The 22,812-nt window shown below is 46.3% G+C and overlaps 1 long non-coding RNA gene across 1 annotated transcript; it reads left to right on the plus strand.

Annotated features, from left to right (window-relative positions):
- Window positions 1-346: 346 nt before the first annotated feature.
- On the plus strand, window positions 347-20,263 carry LOC113937770. Its single transcript, XR_003524709.1, has 5 exons — window positions 347-447; window positions 3,613-3,716; window positions 7,103-7,190; window positions 18,267-18,356; window positions 20,100-20,263. It is a non-coding gene; the product is annotated as an uncharacterized LOC113937770 (long non-coding RNA).
- The last annotated feature ends 2,549 nt before the right edge of the window (window positions 20,264-22,812 follow it).

Raw genomic sequence — 22,812 nt, forward strand, 5'->3', positions numbered from 1 at the left:
GGTGTGTGTGTGTGTGTGTGTGTGTGTGTGTGTGTGTGTGTGTGTGTAGGGCCTGCCTCTGCCTTGGGTGTTTCTGTTTTTCCCACTTGACCTGTCCTGCCCAGAAGGTTCAGCATCTTTCCCTAAGAAAGCTGTTTTGTCACTGGCTTTTTAAAGTCCCATATTACCTCTCTGATATTGTTGTTTCGTGTGTGTATAGTAAAATATACATAACATAAAATTTACCATTTTAACCAGTTTTAAGTGTGCAGTTCAGTGGCATTAACTACATTCACACCTTTGTGCAAACCGTCACCTCCATTCTGGAGTTTTTCAGCATTCCGAACTGAAACTGGGTACCGACCAAGTGGGGACTCCCCATCCCCCCAGCCTCTGGCAACCACCATCCTCCTTTCTGTCTCTGTGAATTTGCCTGCTCTGTGAATTTGCCTGCTCTAGGGACCTCAGGTAAGTGGGCTTCACTAGTGTAATGTCCTGAAGGTTCATCCGTGTTGTAGCAGATTAGAGTTTCCTTCCTTCTAAAGGCTGAATAATATTTCATTGTTTGGATCTACTACATGCTGTTCATCCATTCATCTGGGACATTGCTGTTTCCGCTGGTCGGCTATTGTGAATAATGCTGTTAGGAACATCGGGGCACAGACAGCTGTTGGAGCGCTACCGCATCCGTACTTTTAGATGTTCTTCTGCTGATGCTAACATGCAGCGGGGTTGAATTTCTCTGGTCTGGAGGCTCCTCAGGCTCTGTCCCTAGTCTCAAAGTCAGGCTTCCTCACAGGGCAGCTGGAGAAGCCAGGAGGTGGTGGGACTAGGCAAACCCTCGTACCATCGGGGCTTCTGATCCATCCCAGGTCACATCCAGAGCTGCCTCCCTGGAGGTGGGCTCCTGTTCGACTCAGCCACTTCGGCATCCCTGAGCTCCAGAAAGTTCCTGGACCTTTCTGCAGGCTGGCTCTCCTCTTTCTCTTGAGATCAGCTCTGCACCTGAAGAGTGGTAGACGGGACGTTGTCTTCCACAAAAGATCCTGCTGCACCCCTCCCCTGCCCCACGGCGGACTTAACCACTAACATGACCAAGAGGGGCCACTCCAAGTATCTTCCTAGAACAACAACAAAAAATCTGCTCCAAGAGGACTTCCTGCCTCCACCAAGCCCCGGAAACGCCCGCAGCCCTTAAATTGTGGCTTCAGGGGCTAAAAGGAATCAGCTTTGTTCAGCCGTGCCCCCCACTGTATTCCCAGGTCTGCCGGGAGACAGATTCTGGCCTCGGATCACAACTGCACAGGTAGCATGGGTGGAGTTTACCCTGGGTGTGCAGGGGCCACTGTGCCCTGTGGCCCTGGGAGAGGTCCATTTCACTGCACCCCAAGGGGTACATGGTGTGGCTCACTGGGTAGTAGGGACCTCCAAGGGGTGAAGGCAGTAAAGCCGGTGTCTGCAGGGCTGGCCGCTGGGGGTCCTGGGGCCAGTGCTCTGGGCTGGGACCTCTGCCTCCTCACGGCCTCTGGCAGGAGTGGCACTGCCAACGCCTGTCTGGGCTTCAAGGGCCAAGACGGTGAGCTCACAGGCTGCCCTGGGGCCTCCTAAAACCAGCACCAGAGGAAGCCAAAGTCCTGGGTTGTGCGGGTGGGGTGGAAGCCAAGGACATTGGAGTTTTACTGCTAATGGGGGGGTCCCCTTAGGGCCTTTAGGCTGTAGAGGCCTTGGAAAATTCTCATGCACCAGGATCATCCTCAAATTCCCAACCAACAAATAGACTGATTCTTAGAGAAGTAGTTTCAAATCTTCCCATTCCCCAGAAGCACAGTCTAATTTTGAGTTTCACATTCCCCGACTCTCCCCGCTCTGGGGGTGCTGCTATAGAGTAAAATGGTCAGGGTTCTGAAAGCAAGGCTAGCCAGTAGAGGCAGGGGTGCGCGCACATGAGAACTGAGGGCCCTGGAAGAGGAGCCAGGCTTTTCAAGACGTTCCAGCCTTCTGGTTTTCATAAAGCAGTTCTTGTCCTGAGGATGAAACCGGGAGACAGCGAGAGACCAGTAAACCAGGTCTGCCTGCTGGTGGCCAGAACTGGTCAGGCATTTCTGGGGCCACCACCTTCTCTGGGGCTTATTGAGGTCAAGGTCATCTCTAAGAAGGACCAGTCAGCAGCAGTGACTGCCTTCTCTTCATCAAAGTGTGAGCAGGCTGAGAGGCAGGGATGGCGCCTGGTCAACCCTGGCCAACAATGGGATATTAGAGCTTTCACAAGGTCTTTACATTCATCTTCCCGATGCTAGGCTCTGCTCCCCAACAAGTTTCCAGGGAGCACCCATTTTGTGCAAGTCACACCCCTATGCCCCGCGGAATAGAGAAAGAGAGAAGACAGCAAGAAATTTACCATCTGGTAGAGGAGAGAATCAGGCATATAAGGAAAGGAACCAATGCCCCAAATAAAGTGTAGGAGAGGAAAGACTGTTCCTCTACCCTCCTAGATTCGATAGTTGGGTCTATGAAATAAATTGACAGCAGACAATGAACAGGAGAAAAGATATACACATGTATTAATTTTTAATAGTCCGTGGACAAGGGCATCACAGAGGGAAAAAAAAGCGAACACCTGAAAAAGAGATGAGACTTGAGAGCTTAAATACCGTCTGAGTAGAGAAGGAGAGGGGGATGCGGGTCACTTAGGGGAGAGTAAATGCTTCGGGGAAAGGTGAATGGGCCATCAGAAGAACAGACGGGAGGTATGAGGGTGTGACAACGTTTGTCTGGGGGTGGTGTGGACTCGAAGTCTCCTCTCCTGGGGTAGGAGTCAGTCTTCCCCAGTGCATGAAACTCCCAGGTTGGGGATTTAGGACAATCGAGTTCCTTTTGCAGGCTCTGTCTTTAGGCGGAGGAGGGCAGTTCCGAGAGAGCCTCTCCCTGCATCTGCTGTTTTTCAAGGGCCTTCAGCTCAAAAGAATCAATATACCAAAGCAGCATATTTTTGAACTCCTTCAAAAGTAGGAGTAGAAAATGCAGAGTTCTGTTCACAAAAGAAGTAATCTTCAAGCTGTGTGGGATGTTGTTCTGTTAAGGCTGTGGCATTGTTTTTATACGAGTTTGGTATTCTTTTAAATGATGGAAGAACCTAACAAAATTTTATTAGGGTCATATGTGTGCTAAGCCCTCTGTGAGCACTAATTTGTGTAGCGGATATAACGACACTAAGAGGAAAATAATATCATTATTTTCTCCATTTTACAGACAAGGTTAGAGCTGGTTAGAGATGTAAAATACTCTCCCTTGTAAGAAGGGGAGCCAGGACCTTAACCCAGTCTGGGCCAACTCTAAAGCTTGAGTCGTGGATGCGATGCTACGCTATATGTCCAGATGCATCCACGGGCACTTTGGAGGAAGCTCTGAAGAAGGGGGAGCTGACTTTGATTCTAGTACTATCCAGGGCCACTATGGCCCTAGCTCAGTACCATGCCCCCAAGCCTTTGGTTTCCTCCTCACTGATTTTAATCGTTGAACCAGATGACTACACATGCACCTTCCGTTCACTAAAATTCTCTCAATCTAGGATTTTTTAAGTTCTTACGCTGAAACCATTTCATGTTCACTCTCTTAAATGTCTAAATCCTGAAGAACAAGGCAAGCAAGCTGCTGCTGTACTTACCCACTCTTGGACCTCTGGGAAGGCCGCTAAAAAGGCCGAATGCAGTAACAGCGTCGAACGTGGGATTTCCAAGGTAGGGAGTCACAGTCACGTTTGGAAGGAACTCAACATCCTTACTCTAACATATACAGTGTGTATTAGAGTTGACTGCTATGTCAAACAGCCATCAATGGCTTAACCCAAGGAAAGTTTACTTCTCACTTAGGAATAGTCCAACCCAAGTTTCCTACTTCTATGGCTCTCCTCCAAGGGGCTTCCCAGGAACCCAAGCTCTGCCCGTTTCCTAGGTCCTCAGAATACTTTGGCTCCAGTTGTAGAGGAGCACACGAAAGCCTTTAAGGGAGCAAGAAGTAGCCTCTCACTTCTACCCCATTCCATTGGCCAGAATTGGTCAAATGATCCCACCCACCTTCCCAGGAGAACTGGGAAATGTAGTCTCACTGTGTTTCCAAAAGGATGTTAATTTTGATGACTATATAGTGGTTTCCATAGAAGACCATAAGTAGTCAAGTCAATCTTTAAAAAACAGGTCGTGGAGGCTCTCCTTTGCTGTGCTCTCTGGGTTGTCGACAGCCCATCTTCCCATCATGACTGTTCATAGTACTAACTTGAGTGTCCCTTGGCAAGAATAACATGACCCCCCTCCTTTTGGTTCTTTAAGAGAAGGTAATAGGCCTTCCTTCCTTTCTTTCTTTTTAAGATTTATTTATTTATTTGAGAGAGAGAGAGAGAGAGAGAGCAGGGGTGGGGGCAGAGGGAGAGGGAGAGAGAATCTCAAGCAGACATAACACGGAGCTCAGAGCCCTACTTGGGGCTGGATCCCATGACTCTGAGTTGATGACCTAAGACAAAACCAAGAGTCAGACACTTAACTGAGCTATCCAGGTGCCCTTCTTTCTTTCTTTTTCAAGGAAAAGTAGACTGCCACAAGCAGCACCTCATTTGGATGTGTCTGGAGTCTTGGAAGCTTGACTATCCTAGGTTCTTCTACAAATGGACCTTGAGAGCTTGTTTAGAGATTCTAGCGGTAGCGCAGCTACTCGTAGACCCTTGACCTAAGGGACAGTCCTCCTCTATGGGGGAAGGTCATCCTCTTCAGCTGAGTGTATAGCTCCAGGAGGGACACACTGAGTAGTGAGGGAAGAAGGGGACACTCACCTAGCCAGCCAGATCAGCCAAATCAACCCTGGTGATCAGTGGGATGACAGATGTCTCAGCCAGCTTGCCCTCACATCTGGTAATAGGCCGTTCTTAAAGTGTGTAATAGGACTTTCTTCAGTGTCTTGTCTTGATGGTAATAGTAGTAACTAGCATTTATTGAGCACATATTATTTAATGAGGCACTTAAATCATTATCTTAGGGTTGGGGCAAATCTCATGGTCTGGATGAAATACATAGAAATGAATAAATGGTTTTTACTTCTATTTTTAATGCCCATTCTGCTGGGTGGCAGAAACTTAATTCCAGATGATTTTGGCTCCTGCTCTATCCCAGGTTTTGTCTGAGTTTCCAGGTGATGGGAAATAGCTGGGATTTGATGTCCTGGTGTTCGTCCTGTCAAGTGACAAAACGAAAACAATTTGAGTTTAATGTCCTTTATGCAAGGCAAAAACAATCCATGGATGGGGGCGGGGGGTCGTGCCTCACTAGCAGCAGAGCACTGTTCCCGAGGGTGTTTGGGCGAGAGTGAGCTTTATAGGGTGTTAGAAGAGGCAATGCGGAAATAGGGCATGATTGATGAGGGTTTCCTTCTAAAGTTGGCAGGTCCTGTTTCCTAGGGTAAGGTAAGCTAGCTGAAGCTGAGTTGGAGGACTGTGATTGGTGCATGCTAGGTTTCCTTGACAGATGTTTTTCCTAAGCACAGACTTGGGTTTAGATTTGTGACGTGAGCCTCCATTTTGTGGGTCCCGATGTACAAATTAACTTTATCAATCCGAACTGCCAGACTTGACATTCCATCAGGCCCCCGCCTGGGTTACTCCTTGGCTCTACACCTCAAAGCCATGGTTTTCTCTGCTACCTCAAAACTACCTCCCACTTCACCAAGAACAAGCCACAGTTTCCGGCACCTGGAGAGATCCTAACACTCCCACCTCGCCGCCCAGCCCTTCTGCCTGACGAAGTCTACTGCCCAGGAGCCAGGAGGCTCCGCTGCCCCACCTCCCCGGGGCAGTCCTCTTTCTCAGGGACACACTACCGATGTTTGGCCTCCCCTTGGTTTCTCTCCTCCCTTCCATAGCCTTGGTAATCTTTGTAGGCCTACTTCTCTGTTTTTCCGTGTTTAATATTTATGCCCCAGAATTGATGCTTCCATTACTCAAGGGTTAAATTTTGCAGTGCCAAAGGCCTCATTCTTACCACTCCTAAGTAGTTTTGTGGCTTTTCTGCCTTATCACTCCTCCCCTGAGGCAATAAAAGCTAGCTGACTTCAAGGCGATGATAAGGAAAAACTACAGACCAGATCAGGAGGAGGGCGAGAGACGCTAGGAAATAAATACACAGTTAAAAAAAATTTTTGTAAATTTGTCAAAATATTTTCCTGTCACAATCTCATTGAATTCTCAATGGCTGCTTTCTGATGCAATTGCCATGACTATCTCTACTGGACCCATGAAGACACTAAGCTGTATCTCAAGATCTACTTTGCCAGGATACTTTCTGGGTGTTTGGTGGATGATAGAAGTTATTATCATTTTTAATTGGTAGAAAGTCAGGAGAAGGGCCATTTACAAGACATTCACTGTTATTACGTTTAAGCACCAACACAAACTAACTGATATGAAATCTTATCTAATGGAGACAAGTCTTAGACTTTTTTTAACAAATACCAAGGCACACTTGAACATTCTACGGAAGCCTATTATTTGGAATGGATAAAACAAAAGGTTGGGAAGTATCCTCTTAATTAAGTTAAACTCCTTCTTGCAGTCTCTTCTAATGATTTGCTTATTAGGAAAATCTTTTTATTTACCAACAGTGTGAATGTAAAGTTTGCTCCATCGTTCAATAAATATCGACAGAGGCCTTTTGAGGCTGAGTGCAGACAGTAATTAGGTTTTAAACTCTCCAATTTGCAGCATGAAGATTCTCTAAGCCGCCTCCTCCCCTCAGCTTTGAAATATTTTTCTCAAATTTAACAGCAAGGTTTCTTTAGTCAATGAATACTTGAAGCAGAAGGCTCTGCACCCGAGGGGGGCTCTGGGAGCCTCGCAGAGGAGAGGGGTGGGGGGCCAGGGAAGGGTGGTGGTTAGAAATGTGGGAGGAGCCGATGCCGGGCATGGTGCAGGCATCAGTGAGATGTTTGAGGGAGGGACCGAAACTGCAGGGGAGCAAAAGGAATAGAGTCCCCTCCAGTCCCTCTGGGCACAATGGCCCCATTTTCCAAAGATGCTCCTTACTGACCTGTCTTGACTGAAGCTCGGTGCGCCAGGATGACTGGGCTTTTTCTTATACCCCAGTGAAACCCATCACACCTTGGTATCAGAGCACCAGACGGCCCGGCAGAGGAATCTGGAGAAGCAAAAGACACAACAGAGATAAACCAAAGTAAGTGTGCAGTTGAATTCTTGGAGATGGCGGGTTACCCTAGGGACAGTAGTCGAGGTTGGGTGGCAGGGGCTCTCACTTCTAAAAGGAACCATGGTAAAAAGTTATTTTTGGAGCTCACAGACCTTTGCTCAGGATGCCAAAAAGCCTCCAGAGAACTCCTAACCTTGGCATCCGGGTTCAACGAGGGCTCATCATCTCTCTCTCTTTTTTTAAAGATTTTATTTATTTATTTATTTGACAGAGAGAGAGCGCGCACTAGCAGGGGAAATGGCAGAGGGAGAGGGATAAGCAGGTTCCCCACTGAACAAGGAGCCCAATGCAGGGCTCGATCCCAGGACCCTGAGATCATGACCTGAACCGGAGGCAGATGCTTAACTGACTGAGCCACCCAGGCGCCCTGAGGGCTCATCATCTTAGGGTGGAAGAATCAGTTGCCTCAAAAGGAGGGGCACCTGGCACCTCTGAAGGTTGGAAGCCCTTGGGTTCAATGGTTCTGAAGGCACTCACCTTCTGTTAGAAAAGATGGCAGCTTCCTGCTTGGTGCAGACTGCACTGGCATCCTTAACAGGAGGTATCTAAGTGGTGTTGATATTGCCACCTAACTGCCTTTTCAAGCACCAGAATCAGTAACGGCCATTTCCAGTAGTTGAGCAGGTGCACAGTGAAGCCCGAAGGTGACTGTAAAGGAAGGAGCCAGGTGACCTGGATTCAGATCCTGGCTTCACCACTCTCCAGGTATGGTAGATTAAGGATGGCTGCACATTTTTTTCACGCCTCCGCCCATGAAGAGATGGAGTCCATTCCCCATCTTCCTTCCCTTGGCTGGGCCTGTGGTTTGCTTTGGCCAAGAGTGTGCAGTAGAAGTGCCAGGCTAGCACCAGAGGGGACGTGCAGCTTCTGCCCCCGCCTCTCTGAGTGCTCGCTCTCGGGACAGCCCCTCGCGGAGAGGCTACCTGTGACACTTTGAGTGACGGCTCCAGCTTTCATTTGTTCAACCAAGGGATGTGGGGACAGCCAGCTCAGTGGAGCCTCCGGGTACCTGCAGCCCCAGCCAACATCTAACTGCAGGTGCCTGAGACCCCAAGTGCGAACCACCCAGACACCTCCAGAGAACCCTAGGCCACCCAAAGGACTACTTCAGGCCCCTGCCTGTTGGGTGTGTACAGAGTATGACCTCAGGTGAGGTACGTAACCACCCCGAGGTTTAGCTTCCTTGTGTAAAATGGGCAAAACGGCCGTGACGACTTCCTAGTGCTTGTGCTATGAATGTAGTAATGGTGAAGGGCCGAGCACAGTGGCCGGCACACACTAGGTCCTCCATAAACGCCAGGCTTCTTCCCGCCCCTTCTACAGGAGGTTATATATCCCAGGTGTGAGTGAATCTTGGCTGCTGCTGAACTTCCTGGGCAAAGACCCAACTGCCCTCAAAGGGAATGCCTGGGATCGAATTTGAAAATGGGGCTGGAGAGAACTTGATTGTTTTTTTTCTTTCTGGGGCAACCTGCATACCCCCACCTCAGGAAAAATATTACCACGTTGTAGGAGGAAAATTGTAAGTTTTTAAAAATTTCTCCTCAACTTAAGGGATTGAGAGAGGAAGTTTTCGCCTCCTTTTTTTTTTTTTTAACCAGAAATATGCTTGCTCACACTGAAAAGTAGCGGCATGAAAGAAAACAACTCCCCTTCTGTTTCCTAGCCAGCAGGTTTTCTTCAACAGCCCGGCCCCAGAGAGCCACAGATTGCATAGCGGGCAGACTTTGTTGAACAGATGAACAACTGTGGCTTAATCTGTTTGGGGAAAAGGAAAAAAAAAAAAAAAGTCCTGAAGCAATTGATAAAGAGGCTGAGAGGCTGAGGTCAGTGTGAAGGAAGAGTAAAGGAGGCCAGATTGGGGAGCGTTGAAACCTAAGCCTCTTTCACCCCCTGTCCTGAATTCGGTGTGTGAGGAACAGTCAGGACGAATCTGCTGGGAGAGGGATTGAGAGCCTCATGGGCTGCCTGAGTTTGGAGTCATACTTACTCTACTACCCAAAACAATTTTTTTTTTGTTTTGAAAACTGTATTCGAGTTTAACATAGAAAAGTACACGAATCTTAAGTACAGGCAAATGAAGCTTCATAAACTGAACACATCGTGTAACCAGCGTGCGGGTCAAGAGCGGAATATTAGCGGCACCCCCCGAGGGGGGCCCCCCCAGGGAGAATCGCTATCCTGACTTATAACCTCATTATTTTTAGTAGCTCATACACATTCATGTGTGTTCTTTTGGGGACATTCTACACATATGCAAGAATACAGATGTTATTATTTTACACAAATGTAGTAGAAATGTATTTTGCACACTAGGTAGCGTATTATCCAGGATGATCTGCCTCTGACTTTTTTCACATTTATCTTGGTGATCATTCTGTATCACTATGTAGAAAGCAGCTAGGTTTCTTTAGTGGTCACATAACATTCCATTGTCTGAACGTACCACAATTTATTTAATTTTATTAAAAGGCATCAAGAGGTTGTGTTCAACCTTTTTAGAGTTGGCTTTTTTTTAAAGTATTCTTGAGGTATCTTTGTGGTCCTTTAGACTTAAGGTGGCAACTAGATGTTGCTCTCTGGAAGCCTTAAAAATACTGCTATGAGTTCCTACTCAGTTCTGGAATATGTTGGGTGTGGTACCACCTGGGGTGGTCGCCTCTTTTATTGCCTTGTCCTGTTAGGACTCAGTTGTTCCATGTTTGAATGTGTATCCAGGAAGTGGAAATAATGTCCCTGACACCCCCACTTCCTTTTCTGGCAAATCAGCATCCGGCGAATGAATCCAACTGCTTTCACCCTCCTCCCCCATCTCAGTCAGCGTCTTACCCAGCATTGTCCTGGCTGAGAGCTGGAGGTTTTGGAAGTTGGACCTCAAGAGCTCTTCCAGACAGGACTAGTGGGAGGAATTATTGCTCGTTTTGATCAAGCCAAGCCCTCCCTTTCTGCCTGCCTTTTCCTTCTGTGGGTCTTTCATCCCTCATCTCCAATCTCAGCCTCAGTCTCTGGGCCCTCCCTGCTCGGAGCTCAGCTCTCCAAATAATTTAGACTTTGTGTGAGTTCAAGTTGGTGCCTACTTCTTTCTCCTACTGGTATTTGCTCTTTAAATTTCTTACCCACCATATTTATAGAACAAAATATTTATTGTCTCCTTCAGGCTTTTTGATTCCCTGACAGAAGGAACAGTTACATATTTGGGGTTGGGGCACTCTCCCCTCCTCCCTCCTTCACTACCAGAATCACGCCTGTCCTTTCCCAGACCTCAGGGACAGGCAGGAAGGGGCAGGCCTAGCTGGGACAGGACCTTGGGGTGAGGTAGGACTGTCTCAGTATCTCTTACCCATATCAGACAGGCAAATGCCACCAGCTATGTGCAAAGTGGTGCCAAGGCGGAGCTACAGAATCATGTCCTCCAAAGGCAGGGTCACAGGCAAGTATTGGGGCTGGGGAAGCCCGCATTCAGCGCAGGAGGGAAGTCCTCAGGGGTGTAACACCGGGAGGTAAGGATTACTGCCTCACCTCTTGGAACCCGCAACCACGCCTTCTCTGAGCCTCAGCGAAGGCAGTAACAGTGACCGCCTTGTAGCGTCATAATGAAGATTAAATGAGTTGATATATAACCATGGTAAGCGCTCTATAAACGTTAGCTCTAATTATTATATGAGGTGGCCCAGACACAGCGGCCCCAGCGCCGATTACCAGTGGCCACATTAGCTCCTTCCCTGCTCCATTCCTCCTCCTGTGACTTGGCCTGCTCTCCTGACTCTGCTGAGCACACAGGTCAGCCTTCCCTGCCTAAGCCTGTTCCTGGTCTCCGCATCCCCTTTCACGCCCCTCCCTCCTGCCTGCTGCCTCCCCCAGGAAGCCTTCACTCCTCACCCCTCCTCAGCAGGATCATCACTTCCTGGCCCTCCTCTTGGGAAGGACAAAAAGCCCACCGCAAACCAAGGAACATAAAACAGCTTCTTCCAGCAATGCTTTTGTGTCTCATTGTCCCCTTCGTCTTGGCATTGTCCAGTCTCCTTCCAAAGTCCCAGCTCTAAGATCTCCCTGTTCCTCTCCTCTTCATGTGCCCTGAGGACAGTCTGGTGGGAGAGGAGAGGATGCACAATCCCGACCCTTGGGGACTCTCCTGAGATCAATGATGCCTAACACCTCTCTATCCACTGGCACCCATGTCTGTGCAGGAAGATAAGAGCAACAGAACTGAACAATTTCCCGGTGAGGACCTGCTACAGAGCCTGCACCGTTCCAGGCATTTTACATTTTACTCTTTCATTTGATCCCCACAGCAACGCTCTGACCCAGATGTTAGGACCATCCTGGAGATTTCCATACCAAGGCTCAGAGCGGGTACCTATCAAAGGCCTCATCACTGCTAAAGTAGCAGAAATGGGATTTGAACCTGGGTCTGCTTGACCCCAGAGTCCAGGAGGACTTCCGCTAGGAATAACATTTTACAATCTGCTTTGTATTTGGATCGACTAGCCCAAGAAGTGGTGTTTTCTACTTTTGAACTTGGCAGGCACAGTAGATTAGCCGAGTCCCTAGTCTCAGTTATCGTCGTGGGTCCCTTCCCACCTCTGCTGTGGTGCCCAGCCCCAGCGCTTCCCACCCCCATCCCAAGCCCAGACTGGTCTCCCAGAGCAAACCTTTGCTCTGCCTCAGCTGGGACTCCACATAGTACAGGTCCCAGAGCCAGAAGTCTTGGGGCTGTGCCCGAAGCGAATGGAGGTAGTAGCATCTAAAATCAGCATCTCGCTGGGGCGCCTGGCCGGCTCAGTCGGTAGAGCATGTGACTCTTTTTTTTAAAAATTTTTATTGTTATGTTAATCACCATACATTACATCATTAGTTTTTGATGTAGTGTTCCATGATTCATTGTTTGTGCATAACACCCAGTGCTCCACGCAGTACGTGCCCTCTTTAATACCCAACACCAGGCTAACCCATCCCCCTACCCCCTCCCCTCTAGAACCCTCAGTTTGTTTCTCAGAGTCCATCGTCTCTCATGGTTCGTCTCCCCCTCCGATTTCCCCCCTTTCATTCTTCCCCTCCTGCTATCTTCTTCTTCTTCTTCTTCTTCTTTTTTTCTTAACATATATTGCATTATTTGTTTCAGAGGTACAGATCTGTGATTCAACAGTCTTACACAATTCACAGCGCTTACCATGGCACATACCCTCCCCAATGTCTGTCACCCAGCCACCCCATCCCTCCCACCCCCCTCCACTCCAGCAACCCTCAGTTTGTTTCCTGAGATTAAGAATTCCTCATATCAGTGAGATCATATGATACATGTCTTTCTCTGATTGACTTATTTCACGCCACATAACACCCTCCAGTTCCATCCACGTCGTTGCAAATGGTAAGATCTCATTCCTTTTGATGGCTGCATAATATTCCATTGTGTGTGTGTGTGTGTGTGTGTGTGTGTGTGTGTGTGTGTGTATGTGTATATATATATATATACACACACGTATATATACCACATCTTCTTTATCCATTCATCTGTCGATGGACATCTTGGCTCTTTCCACAGTTTGGCTATTGTGGACATTGTAGAGCATGTGACTCTTGATCTCAGGGTTGGGAGTTCAAGCCCCATGTTGGGCGTAGAGCTTACTTAATTTAAACAAACAAACAAACAAAAAAACCAAAAACCGGCATCTTGTCTGAATACATTCAAATTTAGTAGGATTTGAAATCAATGTGTGTGGAGTATTATGTATCATGTGTGTGAGGCATTAGCCTAACTAATCACTCGATTGGCACCAAGTTCTCTACTTCCTACCCTAGAACTGTAAGAAGAGCCTGGTGTCAAGAGAGTCTGCAGACAGAAGTGGATGCATGCCTTGTAAATAGAAGAATGTTTTTGGATTTATTCACTTGTCAGACAAATATTTATTAAGTGCTTCCTATGAATCAGTCACTGTGCTAGACATAGAGGACAAAGATGAATAAATTGGATGATTCCTGCCCCCAAGGAGTCCATAGTTAATTACAATTATTATCCACATTTTATATTAGCCACACTTTATACCCAGGCATGTAAAGTCCAAAGATATTAACCACTATACACCTATCACTAAGACCAGGTATTTTTCCAGAAATTATCGTTCAGAAAAGAGGAAAGTACTTTATCTCTGGGTCTATAAAGGAATAACACACTCCTGTGTGCCCCCTTTACTACTCTCACTCAATACTTCTGACATTTCTGGTCACCAGAGGTGTGGATTTTCCACACATCAAGCCATTGTGACACCAGCTGGGTGTCCTACAATTTAACCCAATTCTGACACTCCCTACCTGCAGATAGATCCCACCGGGTAAGGGCTCAGTCCCATGAAACTGTCCCCCTTCCTCCTCATCTCAATGCAGACACCAATCACAAGTCCAGCTTGTCACCTGGGCTTCTGACCAACTGGCTATAAATCAGAGGTTCCCACAAACCCCCTCCTTTAATTGATTTGTTAGAGTGGCTCACAAAACTCAGGAAAACACTTTGCTTACTACACTACCAGTTCATTATAAAAGGATGTAACTCAGGAGCAGTGAGATGGAAGAGATGAATAGGGTAAGTTCCGTGGGAGGCGGTGCAGATCGTCCACCACCTCTCTGGATACACCTCTCTCATGGCCCCTCCACATGTTTACCAACTCGGAAGATTGTTGAACCATGTCCTTTTGGGTTTTTATGGAGGCTTCATTATACAGGCATGATTGATTAAATCATTGGCAACTGGCAATCAATTCAACCTCCAGCTCCTCTCCCCTCCCCAGAGGTCAGGCGGGTGGCGGGGGAGAGGGGTGGAATTGGTTGGACCCCCAGCAACCAGTCCCCATCCTAAGGTCGTCTTGGGACTTTCCAAAAATCCCCTCATTCATGTAAACTCAGGTATGGTCGAAGGGGCTTTTTGTAGGAATAACAAAAGACATCCATTTCTCCTTTTTGGCTCTTATCACTTAGGAAATTCCAAGGTTTTAGGAGCTCGGTACCAGAAATGGGGACAAAGACCAAATATATATATTTCTTAATATAAATCACAATATCATAGCATCCTTGCATTGTCTCACATGTTACGCCAATGCTTTCCAAATTGCTTTATATTTAACAACCATGTTACAGTTTGAGGAAGACATTAGCTTAAAATACCCTTAATTCATGCCAGTTTTGGAAGCTATGGAAGCTCTTGATACAAAAAGAAGTGAGGAAATGTAACACAGATTTGTTAGTTATTCCTGGGAGTGTGACTTCACATTTGCGATGTTGGAAGTCGTCACAAACAAGCCTTTTATGATCACTTTAAAAAGCAGAACAGTGAGTGGTTATGTTGGAGAGACCAGAGCAAACATGAGCTAATGCTATGCGAATGGGCACTTTGTAGTTTGGGCTAAAATTTCCAGTGACCGCATCCCATACCGGGTCCAGGAGAATCTCCAGCAATCCAGACAGAAGTGAGAATGCCTCATAAAGGCCTCTTGACAATGAGGACACTGATGATCAAGAGGTGGGTGAAGAGTTGGAATTGACTTGTTTCGTGGAACAGGAGAGTGGAAACAAACAGTACTTTCAAGTTAATATTTTGTATAAATTAATTGTATTAATGATATTAAATATGTATGTATTAAATTCACACATTGAATAAGCATATCACAGTTTTATCTATGTCACTAAATGTTTTCTGTGTTCAGGTTGACCAAAATATTATGGGAGGATTTCCCCTTTGGAAAGTTTAGGGCTGCCTTATATTTGGCACCAACTTCTGTCTGGGCACATGAGGGATCTTTGCCCAAACTGACACAACTAGGAAGACAGAGCCAGATCTGTGTGACCCACCCATGTGTTTGCCTTCATTCTTCAGTCAGACCAAGTGTCATAAAATCTAACACACCGGTCCCTGGCCCCACTGTCCATCTATTTCATTCCATTTAAACTCAGAGCATTTATTGAGCCCTCACTACAATGGAGGATTTGTTTTTTCAAACCTGCGAATCACTTTTAGTACAGAATTAAGAGAGAAAAGACCGACTTTTAACTGAAGATTCAGAAAAAGGAACAATTTGTCTAAGAACAGCTCTAGATTCAGGTTCTGTAGGCCATTCTCCCTGTTATGCAACATAAGTTCTAATCTTCCCTGTTCTCTTGCTTACTTCCCGAGGATTGAAAAATCTCTGTAACCTCAGCCCCAGTAGGACAGCCTGCAAGGAACAAATCAACATGAAATTTCCCTTTGTCACCTTTAAAAAAATAAACAAACAAATCCTATTAGTCTCTCTGGATAACAGGATTTTACTTTTTTCTTTATACTTTGCAGTATCATATAAATTTTCTACATGAGCATATTCTTTAATAAGAACCAAAAATCTGAAATGTTCTTTTTTTTTTTTTTTAGAGAGAGAGAGAGAGCACATGTGTGCATGTGCCAGCAGTCGGGGGGAGGGGAAGCAGAAGGAGAGAGAGAAACTCAAGCAGACTCCACTCGCAGCATGGAGCCTAACCCGGGGTGCCATCTCACCACCCCGAGATCATAACCTGAGCCGAAATCAGGAGTCAGAAGCTCAATCGACTGAGCCCTCCCAGCAGCCCCTGAAATGTTCATTTTTGAAAACACACAACTATTAGGCTACAGAATTCCAATTTCACTTTCCAGATTTGCATTGAGCTCTCCTCACATTTAAACACTTTCCTTCCAATTAATCCAGGCTAAGAGAACCAAACACCTGTCCATGGGAAATACATTCTGGGTTTCCCTCTTTTGGGATCTGCCTGCCACCCAACCCCACCTCCCCTCAAGATGCCAAGAGAAGCATGCGTGAAGGCAAAGGAACAGAGAGATGCCCCCCAAGAGCTTGAGCTATATGTTTGTGTGTGTGTGTGTGTGTGTGTGTGTGTGTTCAACATTATTATGGTTCCCTGAGACTTTCCTTTAAGGCCACTTTCTTACACACATACCAAGTTCCTAGAAGTTCTGTGAAAGAGAGTGGAAGACTCTGTGTGACTCAGAGCAAGCTGTGCGACCTCTCTGGGCTGCAGTTTGCCCATCTGGAGAATGAGTGGTTAGATCCAAAAAGAAAAGGGAGAAAGAACATGGCCTGGGAAGACAGACAGGACTGGATTTGAATGCTGACTACTTATTGCTGGGCAAGAAACTGAGCCTTGGTTTCTTTACTTGAAAGCAGACTTCTTATGAAGATTAAATATAATGTATAAGAGTATACTGTATAATATATACTGGTACATCCTATATGCTAAAAAAATGGTAGTGATGGTTGTTATGATAATTACTACTACTCTATATGTGAAAGGGACAATTTCTCTTAAAACCATAAAGCACAAGGCTGTCAGCTCAGCTGCACAAGCTGTGCACTGCACAACTCCAGGGTGCCGTCTACATAGAACACAATGTCTAGTGGTACCCTGAGAAAGCACTGTACAGATTTATTTATTTATTTATTTATTTTTATTTTTAAAAATTTTTTAAAGGATTTTATTTATTCATTTGAGACACAGAGATACAGAGAGAGAGAAGAGAAAGCATGAGCAGAGAGAGAGGCAGAGGGAGAGGGAGAAGCAGGCTCCTTGCTGAGCCAGGAGCCCGATGTGGGGCTCGATCCCAGGACCCCGGGATCATGACCTGAGCCGAAGGCAGACGCTTAACCATCTGAGCCACCCAGGCGCCCCAGCACGATACAGATTTAAAAATATTACTTTTATTAAGAATAACAGAGAGGTAATGCAGGACTTCTCTTGTTACGTTAGGTACAAATGAAGCCTCTTAAATGATAAAATAGGTGACAAAAACACTCCCTTTTTAAAAAAGGTGCTGGAACTTCTGGACAGGACTTGTTATTTATTTATTTGAAAGAGAGAGAGTGCATGAGCGAGGGAGGGGTGCAGAAGGAGAGGAAGACACTGGGCTCAGGGATCATGACCTGAGTCGAAGGCAGATGCTTAATCAACTGAGCCACCCAGGTGCCCCTTCGGCAGGACTTGTTAAATAGAAAAACCAAACACCAAAAATCAGAGATCTGCCTTTCTGAGTCTATCAGTCACTTGTCTTTAAGTGATTTGTTCTAAGAGTTAGTAGTGAAGACACTAGGGAGAGAGTTGCCCAGGCATTCTAGGCATTTCCCTTCTCCTCAAGCTATGTGAAGGGACCTGGTGTGCTTGATATGGGGTTCCTACAGTTAAGAAGGCTGGAAAATTTCCAAGGAGAGGTGCTGGCTGTCCCGCTCCTCACAGCTGAGCAAGATGAACACTGCAAAGGAATCAGCCTCTGTCCCACCAGGTGTCTCCGAGGATCTCTCCAGCAGAATGGGACCAGAATGAACATATGGAAAAAGAACTGGCTTGAATTATTTTTAAGTTTCTTTAAAAAGGCTTTTAAGCTCTGTTTGCCAGGGCAGGTGAGCACAGGGGTGGGGGTAGGGGATGGTATATGTGCCCATGGATGCTATGGAAACAGAAGCTGGACCGGAGGTGAGTTTAAGGAGTGGGCTGCAGGGCTGCAGCCCTTGCTAAGGAACCCTTGTAGCCCTTGCTAAGGAACAGAGCGCATGCCCACTGCCCCCCAGCTCAGGGTCTCAAAAGAACCTAACAAAGCTGAGGGGTCACCCATGGCGCTTCACAATGTCTATTTATAATAGCCCTAGTCAGATGGGCAGTTTCTGGCCTTTACCTGTCTTTGCTGTCCATACCCCGTCCTGGAGGAGCCAGAGGCCGGAGGAACAAAAGAATAGGTAGAAAGACATGAGACATTTAGGATTTCCAGGCCTGGGGGATGGAGAGAAGCTTTAAAGTAAGTGTGAAAGTAAGGGCTTGATGGAGGCTGGGCTAGTAGGAGACTCTAGAGCAAGATCTGAGCAAGGCTGGAAAACCAGCAGGTCGTGCCTTCTGAGATCGTCTAGAGGTGGGGGACCAACACAGCAGGTGTGATCAAAACAAAGTCGTTTCCAGATTTGAGCCCACGGGCCTAGCTTGGTTCAGCAGTGTGCCATCCTGGGTATTTGACAGTGCTGCTTCTGGTCTTTGCCTCTCTAGATTCTTGCCTTCCAGTCCCCGGCCAGGAAAACCTCCACCTCCCTGGACGGACAACCTGGATCGACAAGTGCTTCTGTCTCTCTGGCTCAAGTAAGTGTCCTCTGAGGGCAAGGACTCTGTCACCCTCAGCACAAAGGCCACAAGAAGCATATTATTGAAGAGGATGAGAGAGCCTCGGTACAAGAGTGGAGGGGTGCCGAGGGTGATAGTGGGGAAGAGGGGGGTGCCCAGGCACAGAGCAGACGGGGTTCAGCCTCTTCCTCCCCCTTCACCTCTGGGACAGCCAAGAGACTATGCTATTAGATTTCAGGACACGCTGCCATCGTAATCTCTCCACCACCGCACTTCTCTGACTTAAAAATTCAATTAGAAATTTAACAAAACTACAGTAAAAGCTTTTTTTCCTGACCTTCTGTTCACTGGAAATATCCAGTTTACTACCCATCTACCCTCCATGAGATTAACTGTTGCTCCTAGTGATGCCCCTAGGCGCTGAAAGAGTCTAAAGTCTTGACGTCCTGCTCCTCTGAGAAAGTCTGGGTTTCACAGCACCACAATTGGGTGTGACGTGTACATTACTGCACAAAAAGTCTTCAAATGGTCGCTCTCTATCACTGGGTTAGCCTGAACATCCCACTCCCCGAGCAAGTCCAGTAACAAGCATTTCTCGTACTCGGTGGTGGCTCAACAGTGAGAGTTGTAGCATGGAGGGAGAACCTTTGTTCCTTCCACGGCTCAGGTAAACCTTCCTGCCAAATACATCTCTCCAGGGCTGATTTCAGAGGAGTGATGTTCAAGATGAAACAAAGTGATGAGCCTACCTGGAAACATATATCCCTTTTCTGTATACATTTATAGACAGATGTCTCTGGAACTCAAGAAAATGCCTTTCCCCTCCACCAAAATACCAACTCCCTACAATTTCTTGGCAGTTCACCATCAGAGCACGCCGGGCAGGCTGCATGATTTTACTTCAAACTTGTAGAAACACGTTGTCCTCAGAAAACTGTGCTCAAGTCTATTGAGTGTTATCTGATCACTGGGGTCGTCCCAGCTGTATTGTAAATGCTGGTTTATTCTTCTGGACATCACAGAGTCACTAAATCTAAAGTCAATGTCCACACAGAAGTGGTGGGTTTGTTTGAATAACATTCTTATGCCTACAGGAGCATGAATGTCCATGGTGGATTGATATATAGGAAATCGTTAGGTGTTAAGGGACAGGATGGGGGATGGTAAGGAGAAAAGTTAAAACAAACAAACAAACAAACAAACAAACAAGGAGGTCATCTCAGAGAATTAGGAAATCCGATCTTTTCCTTTATAAGCCTCAGATCTTTCTGGGATTCCATGTGGCTTTCATTTCTAGCTCCTTGTCTCCTAACAAAGAGAATAAAGATGGTTTTTAAACTAAATGTGAGCCCTTCCAGGAAACAAGATCTCCTCCCTTCCCCTCTTTAGTCCTACTAGCAGAATTTTCTTTTGCACTATTAAAAATGGCGTGGGCCACCTTTTCTCCAAAAACACATGAAGCTGCGGCATAACTCTTTCCCAAATAATTAATCTTTCCAGTGGAATCTTTCAAAGCCCCACGTTTCCTGTTATTTTATACAGCTGCAATTTGTAACTGGAGCTCCTGCCCAGTGTTCCACGGGCAAAACGCCAAATCCACTACATTTCACCTACGAAGGTGCCCCGCACAAATAATCCTTAACCACAAGTTAAACAGTTAGGTCCTGTTCTAGCCGAAAAGAAAAGCCCAAGGAACAAAAGACTTTTAACAGACTTCTGTATTAAAATCTTAGTGGATGCTCACAATATTTTATTTTCCAGGGTCAACATTTGGAAGTATCACCATGATGCCACAATAAAAGGAGAATTTTCAAAAGAGAATTTTCAAAAATTGATTGATTGTTGTGTTAAGCTATTATGTGTGAATCATAAAAATGACACCCTCTTAGTTATCCGGAAGCCAAGAACTCTGAGTTGCTGTATCAGACCCACCTTGTTTGCTTCCTTGTCTATGAGCTGGAAGACCAGGGCTAAGACTGGCTTAAGGGTAAGTAGGGAGGCAAGGTAGGGGGTTGGCTGGGACCCCCTTCCTTCTTCTCTTTGCATCTCCCCTCTTCCCTCCACCCAGTCATCATTTCTCCACGCTGTCCATGAGGGAAGCGCTCTCAAGATCACTAAGTTGGGAGTTTCTTCTACTTCAAACCCTCTCCACTCTCCTTCCTGCCTTTCCACCCCCCACCACACATTCCTGCATGTAACCTGCCTCCTACTTTTCAAAAATTGAAGCCATCGAACCAGACCCTCAACTTCCTGCTACAGTCACTCCTTCCCTGGCCTCACCCCCCTTCCTTTCCTCCCATCCTGGCTGATGCTTCCTACCCTGAGGTCAGTCCCTGTGTTCTGGATCCCAGCCCCTCCTGTTCTCTCGAGAGCCGGACACTCTAATATGTCTCCTCTCCCCTGTATACTCCACCCTTCCCTGACACCTAATCCTTCCTATTTATGCTTAAACATACTCAAGTCCCTCTTAAGATAAAACAAAAACAACTTCAACCCACAGCCCCTTCCTGCTCTTATTTTTTCCTTCTCCCCTTCCCAGTGAAACTTCTTGAATAGGTTGTTTATACTGCTCTTCCTTTTCATCATTTTCCCTCACTCCTCAGCCCCAGCACTTTGGCTAAAATGGCTAATGGCCACCATGTTGCTAAAGCAAAGGACTCAGTCCTCACCCTCCCTGGCCTCTCTGGGACCCTTCCCTCCAGAAACCCTCTTCCCTGGGTTCTTCTCGTTTTCCTCCTACCCTGCTCTTTATCTTCTTTCCATTACCATCCTTCTCCAGAGAGCCATTAAATGTTTCAGTGTTTTAAGCTTCACTTCTCACTCTACACACTCGTACATTCTATTGCCTACTCAAAATCTCCCGTTGAACTTCTCATAGCCACAAGTCCAAACCCCAAGTCACGATCTTTCCTCCCAAACTTGAGTCTCTACCTCAGATTCTTATCTCAGCAAATGATGCCACCATCTACCAGTTGCTCAAGTCATAAACCTGACATCCTTGGTAACTTTCCCTATTTTTCAAATCTAACCATTCCCTTAGGCCTGGTGTTTGTGCCTCCTAAAATCTCTCATATCCCTTTGCTTCTTTCCACTTCCACATCCACCACCCCAACCCTGGACACCCTCTGTTCTCTTCTGGACCACTGCAATAGCTTCCCAGCTGTTTTCCGTACATCCATTCTCAATGCTCGCAAAGCTGTTCTCCTCAATGTTGCCAGACTATGGCACTCTCTTGCATGGATTCTTATAATGGTATATAGGACACAAACTCTGTGTGCTTCTCAGATTCCCTTGACTGCATCGTTTTATTTCTCTGGGTTGGTGTTCCACATATGCCTCAACCTCCAGGTTTGGATGAAATGCCACACCTTGGGCATGACCACTGAAGGCCTGGGTGATACACTCTGGAAGCACAGGGGAATTAGCTTTCTGTAGAGTGAAACATGAACAATGGGCAGTGGAAGATGGGAGAATACCAGGCAGATAAATCACTCCTTCCTTTCTCCCTGATAAGAACGGCTCTGAAATATGGTTTTCCTTATAAGCTTTCTGGAGAAATTCTATGTGCTGAATTAACGCGCTACCTTAGTCTTTAATTCAGAATTGACTTCCTCGAGGTCCCAGATAAGACAAATGTTTAGGATAAAGACCAAAATATTTATCCAAGACTCTACATGGATTTATTCCTATCTACTTCTGTAGCATCTCTCATCTCCTACCACTTTCCTGTCATTTTTCTATCTCCAGCCACAGTAGAGAGTTTTCTATTCATGCCAAGTCCTCACGTGCCAGAAAGTTTATCTGGAAAACTCTCCCTTTCCATGCCTCCCCCCCTTCACCTGGCTAACTCTTTTCCCAGCAGATCTGTTTCACTTCCTTCACTTCCTTCCAAAGGAAATCTCTATGGCCCTCTCCATACTCCCTCCTCCCCCACTTCTCCTGTTTCCCTTGCTAGGGACTCTCAGGGATCTGTGTCAGGGTTTGACTAAGTGTCTTCCCCCTCCCCACACCAACTGTAAACTCCATGAGAGCAGAGACAGCATCTGCTTTGGCTCTCCTTTGCATCACCAGAGCAGAGCCCGACACTCAACAAAACGTACTTTGAGTAAATGAACTCATCAGATCCAACACTCCTGCTGGAGAAGCTAAGATCAAAGAGAGAAAGGGGTTCATTCAAGCTAGCTAGTCTGTGGTAGAGATCCGTTGTTCTTCTACCTTCTTTTTCAACCTCCCTAATTCTGAAAAAGACAGTAATAGACAGATCAATGAAACAGAACAGAGGATCCAGAAATAGACCTAAATATCTGCTTCACATATGAAAAGTACTCACCCTCATTCATAATAAAGTAAATGCAAATTAAAAATTAGGTGACATTTTTTAATCTTTCCAATTGGCAAAATTCACAAAATTTGGTAATTTCCTCTCTTGATGAAGGCACTCAACAGTAAAGTACCAAATATATGAGAATAAATA

The sequence above is a fragment of the Zalophus californianus genome, chromosome 8 (genome assembly GCF_009762305.2).
Source record: "Zalophus californianus isolate mZalCal1 chromosome 8, mZalCal1.pri.v2, whole genome shotgun sequence".
Lineage (NCBI taxonomy): Eukaryota > Metazoa > Chordata > Mammalia > Carnivora > Otariidae > Zalophus > Zalophus californianus.